Here is a 21,887-nt window from a genome sequence, read left to right on the forward strand (position 1 = left end):
GGGCGTAGGTGATCAAAGAAATAGGGGAAAGCGGAGGCTAGGCTATTGAGTTGGATGATCAACCATGATCATAATGAATTGCGGAGCAGCCTAGAAGGTCCAAATGGACTCCTCCTACTCCTATTTTTTATGTTTCTAGGTTTCTATGTGCAGGTGAGCTGGATTGGCCATGATTGGCCCTAAGCTTGTTTACTTCATCCGCCACAGGCCTGCTTTCGATTCTCAATTCCCAGACGTACTTTCCATAGGACCAACACTCATTTTATTAACTCATGTCTTAGGTCTTGGGTCACTGTCTGTGCGGAGTCTGCACGTTCTCCCCATGTCTGCATGGGTTTCCTCCGGGTGCTTTGGTTTCCTCCCACAGTCCAAAGATGTGCAGGATATGTGGTTTGGCCATGCTAAATTGACCTCAGTGTCCAAAAAAGGTTAGATGGGGTTATTGGGTTACGGGGATGGGGAGGAACTGTGGGTTTGGGTTGGGTGCTCTTTCTAAGAGCTGGTGCGGACGTGATGGGCTGAATGGCCTCCTTCTGCACTGTAAATTCTATGACCTATTGTTATTTAAATATCTATAGAAACTCTTACTATCCATCCTTACATTACTGGTTAGCTTTCTCTCATTCTCGAGTTTGTCCCTCCTTATCAATCTTTTTGTCCTACTTTGATGCTCTTTACATTCTTTCCAAAATTCTAACCTGTCACTCGTCTTTGCACAAATTCTTTAGGTTTAATACAGACTAGAATTCTTCATTTGAGAGACTATGGGTGCGATTCTCTGTTGCCCGCGTCAAAATCGTGTTCGGCGATCGGGCAAGGAATGGGCTCCAATGCTGAAATCGGAGCTAGCACCGGTCAGCCATGCTCTGCCCTCTTGGAAATGGTGTCTTCACGCTGCACGCCATTGCAACAGCATTGGCGCATCACGAGCCGGCCCACTCTCGATGCTCCACCTCCGGTGGGCCGAGTGTCCGGCACGGGACACGTGTGGTCTCAGCCATGCGGCTACCCGGTGTGGCGGCTGCGGACCGTGTCCAGCGCCGCCACAGCCAGCAGGGATCCATGCCGCTGGCCCGGGGTGAGGTGGGGGGGGGGCTTCTGCAAGAGCTGGGGGGGCAAGGGGGTAGCGAGGGGGTGAGCTGTGGTGTCACTGATGGCGTGTTGGGTCCGCGCATGGTCTGCGCCATGTTGTACGGCACGACCGCTGAGGTCGTCAGCCATGCACATGCATGGCCCGGGACCCGGCCATTCTCTGGTTGTTTACGGCGCAGGAGGCAAGAGTTTCACCCAGCTACGGTGCTAGCCCCTCACCGGTCCCGGAATCGGTGAGGATTTCACATCGATTTTTTAGTCGTAAAAGACCACACATGGTCTGCTGGTGCTGGCACTTAGCCGCTAAAATAGAGAATCCAGCCCTATGTTCTCCCAATGAAGATAAATTGCCACCTATTTGCGCTTGCTCTGGGAGCACAAATCTAGATGCGATTCCCTATCCCTTGCCAGGTAAATTTATGCATGGGGGTGGGGAGCAGCTTGTGATGGTTTGGGGGCACCTTTGAGTGGATTTCAAGTATTCAGCTATGAAACTAACCACAATGTTTATCAAACTCTAATGATGATTGACAGTTCTTGGATCACATCAGAAACCGTTAAGTGCTTTCTGCTGAGAAAAAGAGGAAGTGAGAGTACATCCACTCAAGCATGACGAGAAATTAGATTAAAGAATCCAAACAGCTGGCTGTGTGTGGAAGCTGTCAATTACAGTCTAGGTAAAATCAATTTCACACAGGTATAAATGAAAGCATTGCAGATCAAATATATGAGGGAGTTTATACCCAGCGATTTGCTTTTCTCTTTCTAGGAAAATACAGCTGTATTGCACAGGTGAGTTCTAAAGCAGTGATTATTTTCACTGCCTCTGTCTGGACTACTTGCTAGCTTCTAGACAGACCTCTCTCTAATGGGAGGTTTTGTGGCATGGGTCTTTGTAATGGGGGGTCTCTCTTATGAGGAGTCTCTAGTGGAGGTCTATGTAATGGTGGGGTTGCTGGTGGGAATCTATCTTAAGGGGTGTCTCTGGTGGGGGTCTCTCTTAAGGGGGTGTTTCTGGTGGAGGTCTCTCTTATTGGGTTCTCTGGTGGGCTCTCTCTTCTCGGGGGTCTCTGGTGGTATGCTCTGTAATGGGGGGCTTTTGATGGGAGTCTCTTCTGGGGATCTCTGGTGGGGGTCTCTCTTATGGGGGGTCTCTGATGGGGGGGGGGGGAGTCTGGTAGGTGTGCAGGGTGGCCTTTAAAGAGTTACTCCCTTGGTCCACCATGATGTTCACCTCATCAGGGACACACTGGGAAATACCTGCACCAATTCTCACCCACATGAATCCAGTAATGTAAATGTAATGTAAATGTAAATCGCTTATTGTCACAAGTAGGCTTCAAATGAAGTTACTGTGAAAAGCCCCTAGTCGCCACATTCCGGCGCCTGCCTTGGTCTGCTTTCAAAGCCAGCGAATTAGCCCTGTGCTAAACAGCCCCTTGTCCCAGAGGACCCGAGATTCACACAGGCTTAGGGAATCAATTTGACCCATTTACATTCCCCCACTGATGTGGGGTGCAAACCTCAATGTCGCCACCAATGGGGGACCGGTGCATTGGAACTTTGGCCGACACTGAATTCCCTGCCACATAGGGAACATTGCTGCTGGCTGTGGGCGGTGGAGACTTTAAGCTTTTTAGTTCGCCACGGCTGACGGACTCTCTCCTTGGAATTTTTCTTTCTTATTGAATATGCCCATTCTATGTATTTTGAAATATGCTTTAAATGTCTGCCACTGAACTATCCTTTAAGCACATTTGTCAGTTCACTTTGGCTAGCTCTGCTTGCATGCCCTCATAATGCACCTACTTAAGTTGAAAATACTAGTTTTGGATGCTCTGTTCTCTCTCTTAAAATGAATGTAAAATTCAACATGTTATGATCACTGTTACCTAGGGGTGCCTTCACTGAAAGGTCATTAATTAATCCTATCCATAGCTTGACAACCATAGACTTGTTTGATATTTTCATCTTTTGGTGTACAGCACCTGACAGTTGCTCCACTTTTAAATCAAAAGAGCTTACATAAAGCAACCCTGAAAAGTAGTTTGGAATGTATTGAATATCAATGACAGTTAATTGAGTTTGGTTTCTATCATAAAGAAATTAAGAAAAATTATATTTCACAGAGACAAATTGGTAACTGTATTTGTATGATAGTGTAAAATGGGTGACAATGCTTCAACAGGCTGTTTTACATCTCACAAATTTTATTTCCATTCAACTCAGGGATGTAAAACGAGCTGTCAACTCAGCCATTTACAATATTGCACAAAATTGGGATTACTCCCACTATTCCTGACAAAAGCTGGACCCCCCCCCCAGAACACATACTGTGCCTTTGCCACCCTCAGTGCTTCTTCCAGCTGATGGTCAACACGGAGAAGCACTGATTCATCAGCTGAGAGTGGTACGTGGTAGCTTGCAGATCTTTCCTTTGTCATGTTTCATCTGATGCCATGAGACTTAATGGGATTTGGAGACAGTGTTGAGGACTCCCAGGGCCTCCACCTCCTGATTGTTTACCACAGTACCCTTATCTCTGGTGGGTATGTCTAGTCAGTGGGACTGGGTATAACCAAATATGGTGTTGGAGAGGTCCTGTGGTGTTGGCTGAAAAGAATAATTCTGCAAATATGATTATGGCAGGCTGTTACTTGAGTAGTCTGTGTGACAGCTTTCTGAGTTGTTAGTCAACAGGACTTCACAGGGTCAACAGAGCTGAGTACGCTTTTGTTGTACACAGTGCCAGGTTAATGCTTTGGGTTCCATCCAATTATATTTTCAGTATACTTAGTATACTCTTAAGAGGAGAGATAAGTAGTTTGGGCCAGTACTCATTGGAGTTAGAACAATGAGAGGCAATCATTTTGAGACATTAGGATTCTCAGGAGGCTTGACAGAGTAGATGCTGAGAGGTTGTTTTCCTTGTGTGAGGCTCTAGGACCAGAGGGCATAATCTCAGTGTAAGAGATCTCCCATTTAATACAGAGATGAGGAGGAATTTCTTCTCTCAAAGGGCTGTGAATCTGTAGAGTTCTTTACTGCAGAGAGCTGTAGAAGCTGGGTTGTCAAGTATGTTCAAGGCTGAGATCAGTAAGGGAATCAAGGGTTATGGGAATAAGGCAGAAAAGAGGAGTTGAGAATTATCATCTAAAATCAGTCATAATCTCTTTGAATGGTGGAAAAGACCCAATGGGCAGGACAATCAATTTCTGATCCTACGTCTTATAGTTTTATTCTTTCTTATAGCAGTTTGATGCTAAATGGCTTCCTTGGTCTTCAGAGAGCAGAGTCAAAAACATTGCTGTGACTTTGGACACGTGTAGGCCAGAATGGATTTGAATAGCAGAGTTCCTTCCTTGAAGGGCATTAGTGAAACAAATGAATCAAGTGATTCTCTGCCTGCAATTTGATAGATAAGAATAAAACCAAGGAACAATGTTGTTCCATCTACATTGGGGGAGATGGAGATTGGGGGGACACATTGGAGGAGGATGGTGTGGTCAGTTGTGTTGAAGACTGCTGACAGGTTGAGAAAGATGAGGGGGAATAGTTAACTACAGCCACAGTCAGACAGAATGTGATTTTTGATATTCATATGAGCTGTTTCAGTATTCTGGCAGAGGCAGAAACTTGATTGGAAGAAATCAAACATGCAATTGTAGGAAAGATGGTCATGGATGTGGGAGTCAACAACACATCCAAGAGCTTTGAAGAGGAAGAGGAAGTTGTGCATGGGGCAGGGGCAGTCCAGCGGGATCAAGGGCAGGCAGGCTTTTTTGAGGAGAGGAGTGATGACGGAAGATTTGAATGGGAGGGGTGAGGTCCATAGGAAAGGGAACCATTAAGTACATCAGTTAACATTGGAGCCTGGAAAGCAAATTTGATCGTCAGTAGTGCAGTGAGAATAGGATTGTGAGAACAGAAGGTGGGTCTCATGACTAAGATGAGCTCAGAGAGAGCACAGCAGGAGATGGGATAGAAACTAGAGAACGATCTGAGTTCAGGGCTAGGATAACAGGTTACATTAGAGGGTAGTGAGCCTGGTGAATGGTCAGAGAGGGAGGGAAATGACAAACAACTGAAGGATGGTCTCAAACTTTATGACAAAAAATAAAATCAAAGGAGGCTGATTGTTTAGATAATGTGACAAGAGGAAACAGCATGTCAAAATATCAATGAAACAATGTTGGTGAAAGTATTCTGCTGCGCCGTTCAAAATTTCATACATCTGGACACGATTTTTCCAACATTTTTCCACCGACAGTTTAGTTACCTTGAGCATTTCCAGGCTAGACAGAGTTTTCCTGCTAATAGGAAAACCCTAATCTATGGCAGCTAAAGACAGATATCTTATAAATCAGAATCTAAAACCTGGAGCTCAAATGTTCTTGGAGCAGATTAATTTAATCTAGAATGACAAACTGAATTTTAAAAATACATTGAACCTCCAGTTATTTTTAAGTTAGAATTTCCAATAAATAATACATATCATAACAGATTCTGTGCATGGCATTGTCAATGCAGCATTGCATTTTCCATTTTTTTCATGCATGATTGAACTACCATTCCATAGAACCCCTAAAGTGCAGAAGGAAGCCGTTTGGCCCATCGACTCTGCACCAATCCTCCGAAAGAGCATCCTACCTAGGCCCACTCCCCTGCCTTATCCCCATAATCCTGTAACACCACCTAACATACACACCTTTGGACACTGAGAGGCAATTTTAGAGTGGCCATTCCACCTAACTTGCACATCTTTGGACTGTGGGAGGAAATCGCAGCACCCGGAGGAAGCTCACGCAGACACAGGGATAACGCGAAAAATACACTCTTAATCCAAGGCCAGAATCAAACTCGGGTCCTTCACACTGTGAGGCAGCAGTGCTAACCGTGTTGCCACCTTGTGGAAGAGTCTAGGACCAGAGGGCATAATCTCAGAGTGAGGGAATTTCTTCTCTCAGAGGGTTGTGAATCTGTAGAATTTTTTAACACAGAGAGCTGTAACAGCTGGGTTATTAAGTATGTTTTTTTAATCAGTCAGGGCAGGAAAATGGAGTTGAGAATTATCATTTCAAATCAGCCATGATCTCATTTAATGGCAGAGAACACTTGATGGGCCGAATGATCTGCTTCTGCTCCTATGTCTTATGGTCTTACACTTTCTTATGGCCTGTCTGTAGCTCTCTGCTTAGTCAGGGAAATGGATTTGACAACCATAGGCTATGGTGCATTGTGTGATAACAAACATTAGTTGACTAGAAACCTCGCCCTGTTCGGAAGAAGGAATATCGTGGACATTTGCTAGCACTCAGGTACTAAACAGCCTCAGTTTTCAAAATTTGAACCATACGTTTTTGGGCAACTCTTGCAAAACCACTTTTTTCCCCCTGTTAATTTTGGTGCTTATTAATTTCTAACTGTAATGTATTGCAGAGAATTATTTTTCATTTTTCGCTTTGTGGAAATAGCAAATCTTGCAACATTTGAAAAACGGCAAGCTTTTAGATGGCAGTTTTTAAAATTACATTGGCTACAGTCATAGAAGAGAAGTACAAGAAATATTAATTAAATATTTGGATTTCTTCCAGGAACACACATTAATGTACTAGTACTTTGCTATGATTGAGGATTAATGTCATATGAGAAAGTGCTACCAAAAGATTAGAACAGTTTGTCGTGATCTATAGCCAGGGTTTCACATTCCTTTTCTAAAGAAAATCACAGATACCACAATGTGGAATGAGTTTGACATTATGTCTTCTATCTTTGATTGTTTTTTAATTGGGTGCTACTTTGTTTATTAATAGCTTATTGTTAGTATTGTTATTGCCTAAGAATTGCACAACAGCCCTGTCAAACAATCAATTGAGGTTAGTAGATTGGGGTTATGCTTTATGACCCTACTAAATGGAAATTGTTATCTGCTGTGATGTCTCCCCAAGAATGCAATTTGACTGTGATAGTGTTTGCAACAAGAGCACTCAATACAGTCAATGGCTTGTACCTATGCGCTCAATCAGAGTACTTGTGAAATGTAGTTTCCCTATCCCAGCAGGTACACTTAAAGGCTAAACATTAGCCTGAAAGCAATATTAGGAATTTTCAGTGAATAAGTTCTGCAATCCTGCTCTTGGACTGATGCATGACAGATAGACCACCTACCTGTGTTGCAACAGGAATCAGAAATATTCTGCTTTCTGCATTCATACTCTTATTTCATTTGAATGGGTTCACCCTAATTGCCAATCAAGAAATTCACTCTCTCATTTGAAGAAAATTAACTGATTAAAAGTCAGAGGCTTTATTATTGCTCAACATTAAAGGCCCAATGGTTCACCACCATCTTCTCAAAGGTAATTAGGGATGAGCAATAAAAATGTTGACCCGGCCAGCAGGTGAAAAAAAATGAAAAATGAATGATGAGACAAAGGGGTAATTTAAACCTAACTCTTTTGTGTGAAACTTACGGAATCTTGGGTGAATGCTGTTTTTCCAGTCCTGGCTACGAACATTACTTACCATTGGCTTCAGTGGAGAGTCCAACTGGGAATGGTGTAAAAGTAGTGTTGCACCCAATAAAGGTCTCCATGCGCTTTCATGGGCCGGGATTCTCCCCTACCCGGCGGGGCGAGGGGTCCCGGCGGGATGGAGTGGCATGAACCACTCTGGCGTCGGGCCGTCCCAAAGGTGTGGATTTCTCCGGACCTTTAGGGGCCAAGCCCTCACCTTGAGGGGCTAGGCCCACGCCGGAGTGGTTGGCACGCCGCCGGCCATCGGAAAAGGCCTTTGGCACCATGCCAGCCGGGGCCGAAAGGACTTCGCCGGCCAGCGGAAGTCCTCGCATGCGCGGGAGCGTCAGCGACTGCTGACGTCATTCCCACGCATGCGCGGGGGGGGCGGGGTGTCTCTTACGCATTGGCCATGGTGAAGGCTGTGGCCGAGGCGGAGGGAAAAGAATGCCCCACGGCACAGGCCCGCCCGCGGATCAGTGGGCCCCGATCACAGGCCAGGCCACCGTGGGGGCACCCCCAGGGGCCAGATCGCCCCGCAACCCCCCCCCCCAGGACCCCGGAGCCCGCCCGTGCCGCCTAGTCCCGCCGGTAAGAGAGGTGGTTTGATTCTCGCCGGTGGGACAGGCATTCCAGTAGCGGGACTTCGGCCCATCACGGGCCGGAAAATCGCCGGGGGGGAGGCGCCGCCGACCGGCGCAATTCCCGCCCCCGCCGAATATCCAGTGCCGGAGAATTCGGCAACCAGTGGGGGCGGGATTCACGCCAGCCCCCGGCGATTCTCTGACCCAGCGGGGGGTCAGAGAATCCCGCCCCTGGTGTGTTGTTTCAATATTGGTTTCGTAGTCAAGGAGGAGTGTGGAAAGGAGAGTCAGAAGAATGGTTTATTTCCAAAAGTAAAATATTTACAAGTAATAGTCTCAGTCAGGATTACTCTGCAGCATGGCTCCTACCTAGGCCGGCTTTTATGGAACTGTGTTGTCTAGCCCACTGAGATTCATGGGAACATTAATTGGGCAGTCCTAATGGGTCTCATGGGGGTGATATCAATTGGGTACCAAGCTTTTGAAGAACTAATGTGATCATTCTGCTGGGAGATATTGAACCGCCACCATTTAACATACATTTCCTTCAGACCCCATCCGACCTATCAATGTTGAAATGTTTCTGCTTACACCTGTTCATCATTAAGAAACCAATTTCATAGAGCTGCTGCCTTCTTAACATTGCCAGGTTCACTGTTATGGAATCGGATCTCCAAATATTAACCATCCCATCATGCATTTAAATATTGCACCATAAGAACTTAACAAAGCTTTTTTGCAGTGATCTTTTATATAATCGCTGGAAAGAAAATGAATGGTGCAACGTAAAGAGCTGAAGATAAACATTCTAATGGTAGATTTAGCTCACTCTTGACTTTTGAAACTAAAATTAGGGAACTTAAAGACCCAGAGCACAGAAATGTTTTACCATGATCGTAAATGGTCATGCAATTCACTATCCACCCCAGGCTTATTTGAATAATAATGCAATCATATTTTAAATTGTTTCCGAGAATATCTCGGCAGTCAAGTGTGCAGAGACTCATGGACAGGACTGTTTGCCATTTATTGGGCTTAAACATCTTGAATCTTATATCCCATTGTTATTTTTCTTTATATTTTCACATTCATAATGCTGAACATTTGAGCTTAGACTTGGTATTTGTAAGTGTCAAGGTCACTGCCACAGAGTAAGTGCAGTCATCAAAGATTGAATTATGTGAGGTTTCAAGGTAAAATATAAGTGTGATGTTGTAAAGGCGCACATTTAATTTGTGCACTTTTTATTATTGTTGAGACAGCGGAGACATTATGAACACATCTGGTGCTGATGGCCTAATTATCATGAAGTGAATTCAGAAATCATTTTCATTACTGCTTGAAGGCAGTCGGGTTTCACTGTGTATCTTGTGTCTTTATTATCTTACAAACAAAAGGTTCTCTTCTCAGTAAAAAAAGGTTTCAGATAATAATGGTTCACGGATTTTTTTAAAAAGAAAATACTCTTCTTAAGGATCCAGTACCCCAGCATTGTACTCCTTACTGTAGTAGAAGGTGACGGAAAGCTGTAACCAAAGGAAAGTTATTTCTCTCTCTGTTGTGAAAGGATTACTCAGGAGAGACAATAGTTAAGATTTTTGCATCATTCACAGCGTATGCTTCAGAACTGTACTTCACTGTAACATCAGAAAGAAAATGAAAATCACTGAGACATTTTCAATGCTAGGGTTTATAATTTTCCATTTACATCAAAGAGGCATTTTATAATTTTAACACAGATGCAGACCAATCAGCCAATGGAATCTGTTCCATTATTCAATCAATTTCTCACCAGCATCTCACCTACATTTATCCATCTCTGATCCATGCCCACATGTGGTAAAAATGTATTGCTCTCAATCGTGAAAATTACAATCAACACAGCACCCATTGCCTTTTGGGACAGTGTGCCAGAGTGGGTGGCATTGTAGCACAGTGGTTAGCACTGCTTCCTCACAACGCCAGGGACCCAGGTTCGATTCCGACCTCGGGTTCCTGTCTGTCTGAAGTTTGTACATCCGCCCCTTGTCTGCGTGGGTTTCCTCTGGGTACTTGGGCTTCCTCCCACAGTACAAAGATGTGCAAGCTAGGTCATACTAAATTGCGCCTATTTGTCTAAAGGTTGGATGAGGTTACAGGGCTAAGGTGGGGTGAGGGATTCGATCTAGGTAAGGTGATCTTTCAAAGGGTTAGTGCAGGCTCAATGGACTGAATGGCCTCCTTCTGCACTGTAAGGATTCTATGATTCTTTCTACACGACCCTTTGTGCAAAAGTGTCATCTTATTTCACACCTGGTGCGAAATTCTCCGGTATCGGTGCGAGGTCCGCCGACTGGCGCCCAAAACGGCGCAAATCAGTCGGGCATCGCCCCAAAGATGCGGAATGCTCCGCATCTTGGGGGGCCGAGCCCTAACCTTAAGGGGCTAGGCCCACGCCGGACGAATTTCCGCCCCGCCAGCTGGCGGAAAAGGCCTTTGGTGCCCCGCCAGCTGGTGCGGAAATGACATCTCTGGGCGGCGCATGCGCGGGAGCGTTAGCGGCCGCTGACGGCATTCCCGCGCATGCGTAGTGGAGGGAGTCTCTTCCGCCTCCGCCATGGTGGAGACCGTGGCGAATGCGGAAGGAAAAGAGTGCCCCCATGGCACAGGCCCGCCCGCGGATCGGTGTGCCCTGATCGCGGGCCAGGCCATTGTGGGGGCACCCCCCGGGGCCAGATCGCCCCGTGCCCCCCCCAGGACCCCGGAGCCCGCCCGTGCTGCCTTGTCCCGCCGGTAAGGTAGGTGGTTTAATCTACGCCGGCGGGACAGGCATTTTAGCAGCGGGACTTCTCCCCCGGGAGAATCGCGGGGGGGGGGGGGCCCGCCAACCGGCGCGGCGCGATTCCCGCCCCCGCCGAATATCCGGTGCCGGAGAATTCGGCAACCGGCGGGGGCGGGATTCACGCCAGCCCCTGGCGATTCTCCGACCCGGCGGGGGGTCAGAGAATCTCGCCCCTGATCTTAATTTCCTCATGACGTTAGAAGTGTGGGTGTTTACTAATGGCTGTAAAGTCTTCAGTGCCATTCTCAATTCGTCACACAATGAGACAGTCCATGTCCATATGTAGCATGAAGCTGGACAATCCAAGCTTGAGCTGATAAGTAGCCAGTCATATTCGTGCCACACCAATGACTTTCTTCAACAAGAGAGAAGCTGACTACTGTCCCTTGACACTCACTGACATTTCCATTGTTGATTTCAACAGACTGGAGGATTGCAATTGTCGAGAAACTTAACTGGATCAGCCAAATAAATATTGTGGCTACAAGAGCAGGTCAAATCTGCGTAATCTGCAGTGAGTGACTCAACTCCTGCTTCCCCAAAACATTTTCAGGGAAATGAGCACAGGGAGCTGCAACAACACTCAAGGAGCTTGACACGATTTACAATAATGCAGTCTGCTTGCTCGGTACCCCATTCACTGCCTTGAACATTCACTCCATCCTTTCCTGGTGCATGTTTTGGAATATGCATAATCTACAAGATATATGCATAATCTAGCAACACGCGAGGCTACTTCAACAACACCTTCAAAACCTGTCAGTTCTACCAGCTGGAAATACAATGGCAACAAGTCATGGAATCAGCACAGAATTCTGCTTCAAATCACTCACCACTCCCACTTGGAAATACATTGCTGTTCCTTAATCATTACTGTGTCAAAATCCTGAAACTCTGCCTAACTGCACTTTATGAGTGCCTTCACAGCACAGTTTGCAGGGGTTCAAGAAAATGGCTCACCATCACCTTCTCAAGGGATTTTATGAATCAGACAGTGGCACCCACATTCTATGAATGAATTAAAAAAAACTATTGAATGGCTTGGTTCCAATTTGAACATTGCACCCCATTGTTCTTTATCACAATCAATGTGGGCATCGCTGGCTGAGCCAGCATTTATCGCCCATCCCTAATTGCTCTTGAGGGGGCAGTTAAGAGCGAACCACATTGCTGTGGGTCTGGAGTCACATGGAGGCCACACCAGGTAACGACGGCAGATTTCCCTCCCTAAAGGACATTAGTGAAGCAGGTGGGTTTTTACGACAATCGACAATAGTCTCATGGTCATCATTAGACTTTTATTGAATTCAATTTTCACCATTTGCAGTGGCGGGATTCAAACCCGTGTCCCCAGATAATAACACTGGGTTTCTAGTTTACTAGTCCAGTGACAATACCAATATGCCACCGCCTCCTCTCATTTAAATGGGGTGTGGGGGTGGGGGGGATAGACGACATGTCATCAGTGCCCATACCACCCCCCCCTCTCCCGCCCGCCTGCAGCCAGGTGCCATGGGCGGCACGGCCGTGACTGTAGGAAGCTGGCACCCGGCCAGGCACTCACCCTCCCCCTCCCCGGCACTCGCCCTCTCCTCCCCGGCACTCACCCTTCCCCCTCCCCGGCACTCACCCTCTCCTCCCCGGCACTCACCCTCCCCCTCCCCGGCACTCGCCCTCTCCTCCCCGGCACTCGCTCTCTCCTCCCCGGCACTCGCCCTCTCCCCTCCCCGGCATTCACCCTCTCCTCCCTGGCACTCGCCCTCCGCCCTCAACGGCACTCGCACTCTCCTCCCCGGCACTCCCCCCCCCCACCTCCCCGGCACTCGCTCTCTCCTCCCCGGCACTCCACCCCACCCCCCGCACCTGTGTGTATCTGCACCATGATATACTGGTGTATATTGTGACATCCCCCCTTTTATAAAAAAATGTATGTGTGTGGCATTAAATAATGTGTGGTGATAATGTTCCGAACTACGTGTGGGGTGCGAAGACATATTTACAGGACTATGTACATGAGAACTTAGCTATTTACATGGGAAGGTGCCTGGTGCAGAGAAGCAGTATGCAACAAGAGTAACGAGATCAACACTATATACAAACCAGGGAAACGATCAAACAAAGCAACAAAACAATTCAGAGAGTCCATGAATTCGAAAAGTTCATAAATTTAGTCTCTGAGGTGGGCGACGAATTCTGGTTGAGAGCCGCCGGTTCAGGAGCGGCCTGGACTGCGTCAAAGTCAGGGGGAGGCAGAGTGACAGGGAGCTCTGCATAGTCCGTGGCAGGGTCAACAGGACGGCGAGGCGACACATGAGGATCACGTGGCGAGCGTGGAACGAGACGAAGGGCGCGTCGATTGCGGCGCAGAATCGAGCCATCCGGTAGACGAACCAGGAACGAGCGGGGGGGGGGGGCACCTGCCGAAGGACAACAGCGGGCGCAGACCAGCCACCATCCAGAAGATGGACACGGACGTTGTCATCTGGAGCCAGAGCAGGGAGATCAGCTGCACGGGAGTCATGAGCCGCCTTGTACTGTGCATGAGACAGCTGCATCCGGCGAAGGACTGGAACATGGTCGAGGTCTGGGACATGGATGGACCGCACCGTCGTCCTTAGGGTGCGACTCATGAGTAATTGGGTTGGCGACAGGCCAGTGGACAGCGGGGTGGAGCGATAGGCCAGCAAGGCGAGGTAGAAATCGGACCCAGCATCGGCAGCCTTGCATAGGAGCCGTTTGACTATATGCACTCCCTTCTCTGCTTTGTCATCGGATTGGGGGTACAGGGGACTGGACGTCACATGGGCAAAATTGTACCGCCTGGCAAAGTTGGACCATTCTTGGCTGGCGAAGCAGGGGCCATTGTCAGACATAACCGTGAGCGGGATGCCGTGTCGACCAAAGGTTTCTTTACATGCACGAATGACTGCCGACGAGGTGAGGTCGTGCAACCGTATCACCTCTGGGTAATTAGAAAAGTAGTCCACGATCAGGACATAGTCTCTACCCAGCGCGTGGAACAGGTCGATGCCCACCTTGGCCCATGGTGACGTGACCAACTCATGGGGCTGCAGGGTCTCACGTGGTTGGCCCGGCTGGAAGCGCTGACAAGTGGGGCAGTTGAGCACTGTGTTGGCTATGTCCTCATTAATGCCGGGCCAGTACACTGCCTCTCGGGCCCGTCGGCGGCACTTCCACGCCAAGGTGGCCCTCGTGTAGTTGTTCCAGGACAAACTGGCGCATGCTATGCGGGATGACAATACGGTCCAGATTTAGAAGAACCCCCACCTACTACCGCCAGATCATCTCTGACATTATAGAATTGAGGGCATTGGCCCTTGAGCCACCCGTCCGTTAGGTGGCGCATGACGCACTGTAGCAAGGGGTCAGCCGCCGTCTCGCGAATGTCACATGGGCGTCAACCTGGCAGACAAATCCCGCTGGGTCACATGGAGTGTTGACTGCCCTGGAGAGAGCGTCAGCAATGATGAGGTCCTTGCCTGGGGTGTATACCAGCTGGAAGACGTATCGCCGGAGCTTGAGAAGAATATGCTGGAGGCGAGGCGTCATGTCGTTCAAGTCTTTCTGTATTATATTGACCAGCGGGCGATGATCGGTCTCGACGGTGAATTGAGGAAGTCCGTGGACATAATCGTGAAACTTAACCACACCGGTCAGAAGGCCCAGGCACTCCTTTTCTATCTGCGCGTAGCGCTGCTCCGTGGGGGTCATCGCACGTGACGCATATGCAACGGGGGCTCATGATGAGGCCTCATCACGTTGAAGGGGCAGTGCCCCAATGCCGGATTGACTGGCATCGGTCAAAATTTTGGTCTCCTTTGCTGGATCAAAGAAGGCTGAGACCGGGGCCGTGGTTAGTTTTACCTTGAGTTCCCTCCATTCGCGCTCGTGGGCAGGGAGCCATTGAAAGTCTGTCGTCTTCCTGACCACGTTTCTGAGAGCAGTGGTATGAGAGTGAATTGGATAGTGCTCTCTCATAATATTGCGATTTAGATCCTTGGGATCAATGCACATTCTCAATTCGCCGGAAGGCTTTTTTACACATACCATGGAACTGACCCAGTCGGTTGGTTCCGTGACTTTGGAAATCACTCCTTGGTTCTGGAGGTCCTGCAGCTGCTGCTTGAGGCGGTCCTTAAAGGGTGCTGGGACCCTGCGAGGTGTGTGCACCACAAGCGTGGCATTCGGTTTTAATAAAATCTTGTAGGTGTACGGGAGCGTGCCCATCCCCTCGAAGACGTCGTGGTACTGGTTGATAATGGCGTCGGGCTGCGCCATGAAGTCGGTGTCCTGAAAGGCAGATGCGTCAGCAGGAGAGAGAGAGTGAACTCTCTGAACTAGTTTCAACAGCTTGCATGCCTGCGCGCCAAGCAGGGAGGCTTTCGAGGAGCCCACGATTTCAAAGGGAAGGATGTCTTTGCGAGACCTGTGCGTCACTTCAAGTTGGCATGAGCCGCTGGCAGCAATGGCATTGCCATTATAATCTAATAGCTGGCAGGCTGATGGCAGGATGGCTGGTTTGACACGAAGGCTTTGGAGGTCAGACCGCGCAATGAGATTGGCGGAGGCAACAGTGTCCAGGCGGAATCGTATTTGGGACCGGTTGACCGTAAGGGTGGCACACCACTCATCGTCCAGATCGATGCTGTATACCGATAGAGGCTGGATTCTTTGCTCTGGGGACACCCTGTTTTTTGGAACGATACCGACTGGAAAAGGCGCCTTCGGGTCCTTCGTGTCAATATCGGGTAGCAGGCCCGAATCGGGCTTGGTGACTGTGGGTTGAACATCAAAAACGATCTGGTCGCGTATCATGGAGTCGGAGGTGGACCTGTAATTACAGGTCTGCGCAAGGATGCGGAGGTGGGTGCGAAAGGAGTGGAAAGGTTCATCCTTACCCTGCAAACGCTGTCGGAATACATAGCGCTGGTGTATATTATGACACAAACCCCCTCCCCCATTCCACACACACACCCCCCACTCCACACACACACACACACACCCCCACTCCACACACACCCCACTCCACCACCCCCCCCACTCCACCCCCACACCCCCCCACTCCACACACACACACACACCCCTCCCACCAACTGCGGCCGTGCCGTCACTTCTCCTGTGGCCACCCCACGCTGAGACCGACCTCCACAGGAGCAGGACAGGAACAGGCCAGTCGATTTCAGCGGGAGCGGTGCGCAAGTGATTTCTGTGAGTTAAGTTTATCCTTTTTAAAAAACACTTATTTTCTGTTTTATTTTTTTCGACCCGCGGACTTCTGGGAAGACCCCCCCCCCTCCCCCCCCCCCCCCCCCCCCCCCCCCGCCCAACCAACAAATTCTGGTGGAATCCCAGCGGGAGATAGAGGAGCAGATAGGTAGACAGATTTTGGAAAAGAGTAAAAACAACAGGGTTGTGGTGATGGGAGACTTCAACTTCCCCAATATTGACTGGGACTCACTTAGTGCCAGGGGCTGAGACGGGGCGGAGTTTGTAAGGAGCATCCAGGAGGGCTTCTTAAAACAATATGTAGACAGTCCAACTAGGGAAGGGGCGCTACTGGACCTGGTATTGGGGAATGAGCCCGGCCAAGTGGTAGATGTTTCAGTCGGGGAGCATTTCGGTAACAGTGACCACAATTCAGTAAGTTTTAAAGCACTGGTGGACAAGGATAAGAGGGGATGAATGTGCTAAATTGGGGGAAGGCTAATTATAACAATATTAGGCAGGAACTGAAGAACATAGATTGGGGGCGGATGTTTGAGGGCAAATCAACATCTGACATGTGGGAGGCTTTCAAGTGTCAGTTGAAAGGAATTCAGGACCGGCATGTTCCTGTGAGGAAGAAGGATAAATACGGCAATTTTCGGGAACCTTGGATAACGAGAGATATTGTAGGCCTCGTCAAAAAGAAAAAGGAGGCATTTGTCAGTGCTAAAAGGCTGGGAACAGACGAAGCCTGCGTGGAATATAAGGAAAGTAGGAAGGAACTTAAGTAAGGAGTCAGGAGGGCTAGAAGGGGTCACGAAAAGTCATTGGCAAATAGGGTTAAGGAAAATCCCAAGGCTTTTTACACGTACATAAAAAGCAAGAGGGTAGCCAGGGAAAGGGTTGGCCCACTGAAGGATAGGCAAGGGAATCTATGTGGGGAGCCAGAGGAAATGGGCGAGGTACTAAATGAATACTTTGCATCAGTATTCACCAAAGAGAAGAAATTGGTAGATGTTGAGTCTGGAGAAGGGTGTGTAGATAGCCTGGGTCACATTGAGATCCAAAAAGACGAGGTATTGGATGTCTTAAAAAATATTATGGTAGATAAGTCCCCAGGGCCTGATGGGATCTAACCCAGAATACTGAAGGAGGCTGGAGAGGAAATTGCTGATGCCTTGACAGAAATCTTTGGATCCTCACTGTCTTCAGGGGATGTCCCGGAGGACTGGAGAATAGCCGATGTTGTTCCTCTGTTTAAGAAGGGTAGCAAGGATAATCCAGGGAACTACAGGCCGGTGAGCCTTACTTCAGTGGTAGGGAAATTACTGGAGAGAATTCTTCGAGACAGGATCTATTCTCATTTGGAAGCAAATGGACGTATTAGTGAGAGGCAGCATGGTTTTGTGAAGGGGAGGTCGTGTCTCACTAACTTGATAGAGTTTTTCGAGGAGGTCACTAAGATAATTGATGCAGGTAGGGCAGTGGATGTTGTCTATATGGACTTCAGTAAGGCCTTTGACAAGGTCCCTCATGGTAGACTAGTACAAAAGGTGAAGTCACACGGGATCAGGGGTGAGCTGGCAAGGTGGATACAGAACTGGCTAGGTCATAGAAGGCAGAGAGTAGCAATGGAAGGATGCTTTTCTAATTGGAGGGCTGTGACCAGTGGTGTTCCACAGGGATCAGTGCTGGGACCTTTGCTCTTTGTAGTATATATAAATGATTTGGAGGAAAATGTAACTGGTCTGATTAGTAAGTTTGCAGACGACACAAAGGTTGGTGGAATTGCGGATAGCAATGAGGACTGTCAGAGGATACAGCAGGATTTAGATTGTTTGGAGACTTGGGCGGAGAGATGGCAGATGGAGTTTAATCCAGACAAATGTGAGGTAATGCATTTTGGAAGGTCTAATGCAGGTAGGGAATATACAGTGAATGGTAGAACCCTCAAGAGTATTGAAAGTCAAAGAGATCTAGGAGTACAGGTCCACAGGTCATTGAAAGGGGCAACACAGGTGGAGAAGGTAGTCAAGAAGGCATACGGCATGCTTACCTTCATTGGCCAGGGCATTGAGAATAAGAATTGGCAAGTCATGTTGCAGCTGTATAGAACCTTAGTTAGGCCACACTTGGAGTATAGTGTTCAATTCTGGTCGCCACACTACCAGAAGGATGTGGAGGCTTTAGCGAGGGTGCAGAAGAGATTTACCAGAATGTTGCCTGGTATGGAGGGCATTAGCTATGAGGAGCGGTTGAATAAACTCGGTTTGTTCTCAAAGGAACGAAGGAGGTTGAGGGGTGACCTGATAGAGGTCTACAAAATTATGAGGGGCATAGACAGAGTGGATAGTCAGAGGCTGTTCCCCAGGGTAGAGGGGTCAATTACTAGGGGGCATAGGTTTAAGGTGAGAGGGGCAAGGTTTAGAGTAGATGTACGAGGCAAGTTTTTTACGCAGAGGGTAGTGGGTGCCTGGAACTCGCTACCGGAGGAGGTGGTGGAAGCAGGGACGATAGTGACATTTAAGGGGCATCTTGACAAATACATGAATAGGATGGGAATAGAGGGATACGGACCCAGGAAGTGTAGAAGATTGTAGTTTAGTCGGGCAGCATGGTCTGCACGGGCTTGGAGGGCCGAAGGGCCTGTTCCTGTGCTGTACATTTCTTTGTTCTTTGTTTGTTTTTCCACGCTGGCCGGCATCAACTATCACAACTGGTTGACAGCGTTAAATAGGTGGTTTAATTTACGCTGATGTGACCCGTGGTCATGTCGGCGGGACTTCGGCCCATCCGGCCGGGAGAATTCGGGCAGCACCAGGGCCCATAGCTTCGCACCGGTCCCCGCCATTCTCCAAGGCGGGCGGCGCGATTCACGCAGGGGCGATTTTGGGGGGGCAGGAGAATTCAGAGGACGGCGGGGGCGGGATTCACGCCGACCCCTGCGATTCTCCAACCCAGCGGGGTGTCGGAGAATCCCGCCCTCTATCATCAAATGGCTATGTCACAGAAAAGGAACAGAATTATCTTTCCATAATGTGTATTGAGAGCACACTGCCTTGACTATTCACCACAATTATGATCCGATAGATGTTAATTGCCACACAAACCAAATCCCAAAGGGAATCTTAGCCTACGTATCACAGATTTTTATTTGTATTTTGATAATGAGAAGATTAGTTCAGTGAATTCAGATGCCACAAATTCCAGTAACATTTTGGGGAGTTTAAACATTAAATTTAAACATTTATTGACACAAGAAAACTTAAACACGCAAGATTACATTTACACAGTGATAATTAGCCTTACAACGCATTGTCCCAAATGACTTCCTACTTGGTTAGACTCACAAATAAGCACCCTTCAGCAATAATCCAATATGGATGTTTAATCTATAAAATTAAGTAATATTGCAACAAGGCAAATCCACTGCTGCTATAGGCCGATATATCACAGGCCTTCTCAATGACTCCCACTCTGCTGTGCAAATTCGAGAATCTTTAAAACAAATGCCTGCTTTCTGAAAAGTAAACAGTTTCTGGGTTAGCTGGAGAGGTGCCATTCTTTACCATTTCACAGCTTTTTTCCAGCACAGAGAAACACCTCAGGAGGTCTCATAAAGCCACTCCCTAACACACTTCCAACTTCTCCTTGATTTTTTTTGCTCTTTCATCTTGATTCCAATCGGTGGGATTAACAGTTCCTGAGACTAAGTGTTGACGCCGGGACATAATTCGTGCACTTTCTCTGCCACCACACTTGGACCGATTCAGCAACCATTAAGGGACTAGCACCGGCACCATGTGGAACACAACCGATTCCAATGAGAAACAGTGCTAGCTTTGCGATTGACACTCAGGAGGCTGACAAGCTGCAGCCGCATATACACACTGCACTCCCCACTTACACCATCCCAGCCAATAAGATGGCAGCAAGGACAGCAGCCCCAAGATTCACCGACGCTGAGCTTGAGACCCTCCTGGATGCCATGGAGGAGATGTGGGCCACCCTGTACCCTGGCCTAGGAATGGCGCCGGAGCACGTCGACTCTTGCAAGTTCTCCCTAACAGATCCACTTTTTACTTAACTTACAATTGTTATTTTCTTTTATTTCCTTTTTTTTAATGTACTTAATGATCTGTTGAGCTGCTTGCAGAAAAATACTTTTCACTGTACCTTGGTACACGTGACAATAAACAAATCCAATCCAGGAAGGAGGCTGCCAGCAGCCGCCGTTCGCCATTCCTGGGAGCTGGTGGCATAGTCAGTAAGTACCACGAGTAACATCATCCAGACCAGCATCGAATGCCATAATAAACTGCATGACCTCCTCAGGGTGGCCAGGGTGAGTAGGCAGCACTGTGTCCCTGGCAAGAAACCCTGCCCCACACATCTGTAACCCTCCACTCCCCTACAGTCCCCCACCCGGAGGGCTGCCGAACCCCCACCCTGTACCACATGCCGCCACCCACACCGGCCGCCATGGCCAGGTGCCCCGGCCACCAAAACCACCAGCTACCCACTCCCTCGGCCTGTTGGGCAGCTGGCTCTCCATCCTCAGCAGCTGCTTCCTGTTCCTCTTGGGCACGCTCCGCTGCTGCACTTTCCTCCTCCTCAAGAATCTCCAGCTCATACAGCCACAGTGCAACCTCCAGGTGTAGAGGGTCCCATCTCTGCTACTCCACTACTGGGCCGATATCTGGGGTTTGAATATCTGTGTGTGTCTCTCTCCAGCTGGCACTGAAACTTCAGAGGCCAGGGGATGCCGCACTGGGACACTTCCTCTGAAGAGAGCACTGAATCAAGCCTGCCGTTTATCCCTAACCGGCAGCCTGAGGCTTATATCACACAGATCTACAGACCCCTACCAATACCCAGGTGATTCTCTCTCTTGCCGGTGGTGCAACACCCACCCGGTTCCTACTTCGCTGGAGTAGCTTTCCCAAGAGAGAGAATAGGACACTGCTGTTTATTACCTAACCAGCAGCCTGTCCTGAGTGAATCGCTCAAGATGACCCTTGATTCTTGAACCCGGAATTAAGGTGAGGAATATTTTAACAATGACTTGGTCAGAGATCGCTGGTGAGAGATTGAAGAATTTAAACGACTCCAATTATCAGCAAATCAAGGTTTATTGCAAAACCCAGGTCAAAATCATCAACAGAAGAAAATATAATAAAATCTTAAACTCTAACACAAGCTAAGTCTATTCAGAAAGTACTATAACGGACACAACGAAAAATCTTATGGTTACACAGTTTTAGCAATAGCACAAAACACAAATCAAGTTCCCTTCCCCAAAGCCTCAACCACTATTAAAGTCAAGGGAGTTTCGCAAGCTGCTGCAGGGTACTTACGGTCACAGGCTGCAGAGGTCAAGTCAAAGGTGCAGAGGTCGAGCCAAGAGCCCTCAATCGAAACACAGCCCCTTTTATATTGTTTTACCTGGCTTTTTCCTGTGTTCGGCCAGCCCCTTTTGCATTGAATCCATAAGGTTTAAAGTTCCCGCTGGTCCTGCCCCCTTTGAGCCGGTCAGACCTGTCGAGATGGGAGTACCTCCCCTAGGTCCGCCTCCAGTCTGTTTTTTGAGATAACGAGGTTGAGCTCCCTTGAAGATTTTCAAAGACTTCCATCTGCTCCGGAGATAGC

The sequence above is a fragment of the Scyliorhinus torazame genome, chromosome 2 (genome assembly GCF_047496885.1).
Source record: "Scyliorhinus torazame isolate Kashiwa2021f chromosome 2, sScyTor2.1, whole genome shotgun sequence".
In the NCBI taxonomy this organism is placed as follows: domain Eukaryota; kingdom Metazoa; phylum Chordata; class Chondrichthyes; order Carcharhiniformes; family Scyliorhinidae; genus Scyliorhinus; species Scyliorhinus torazame.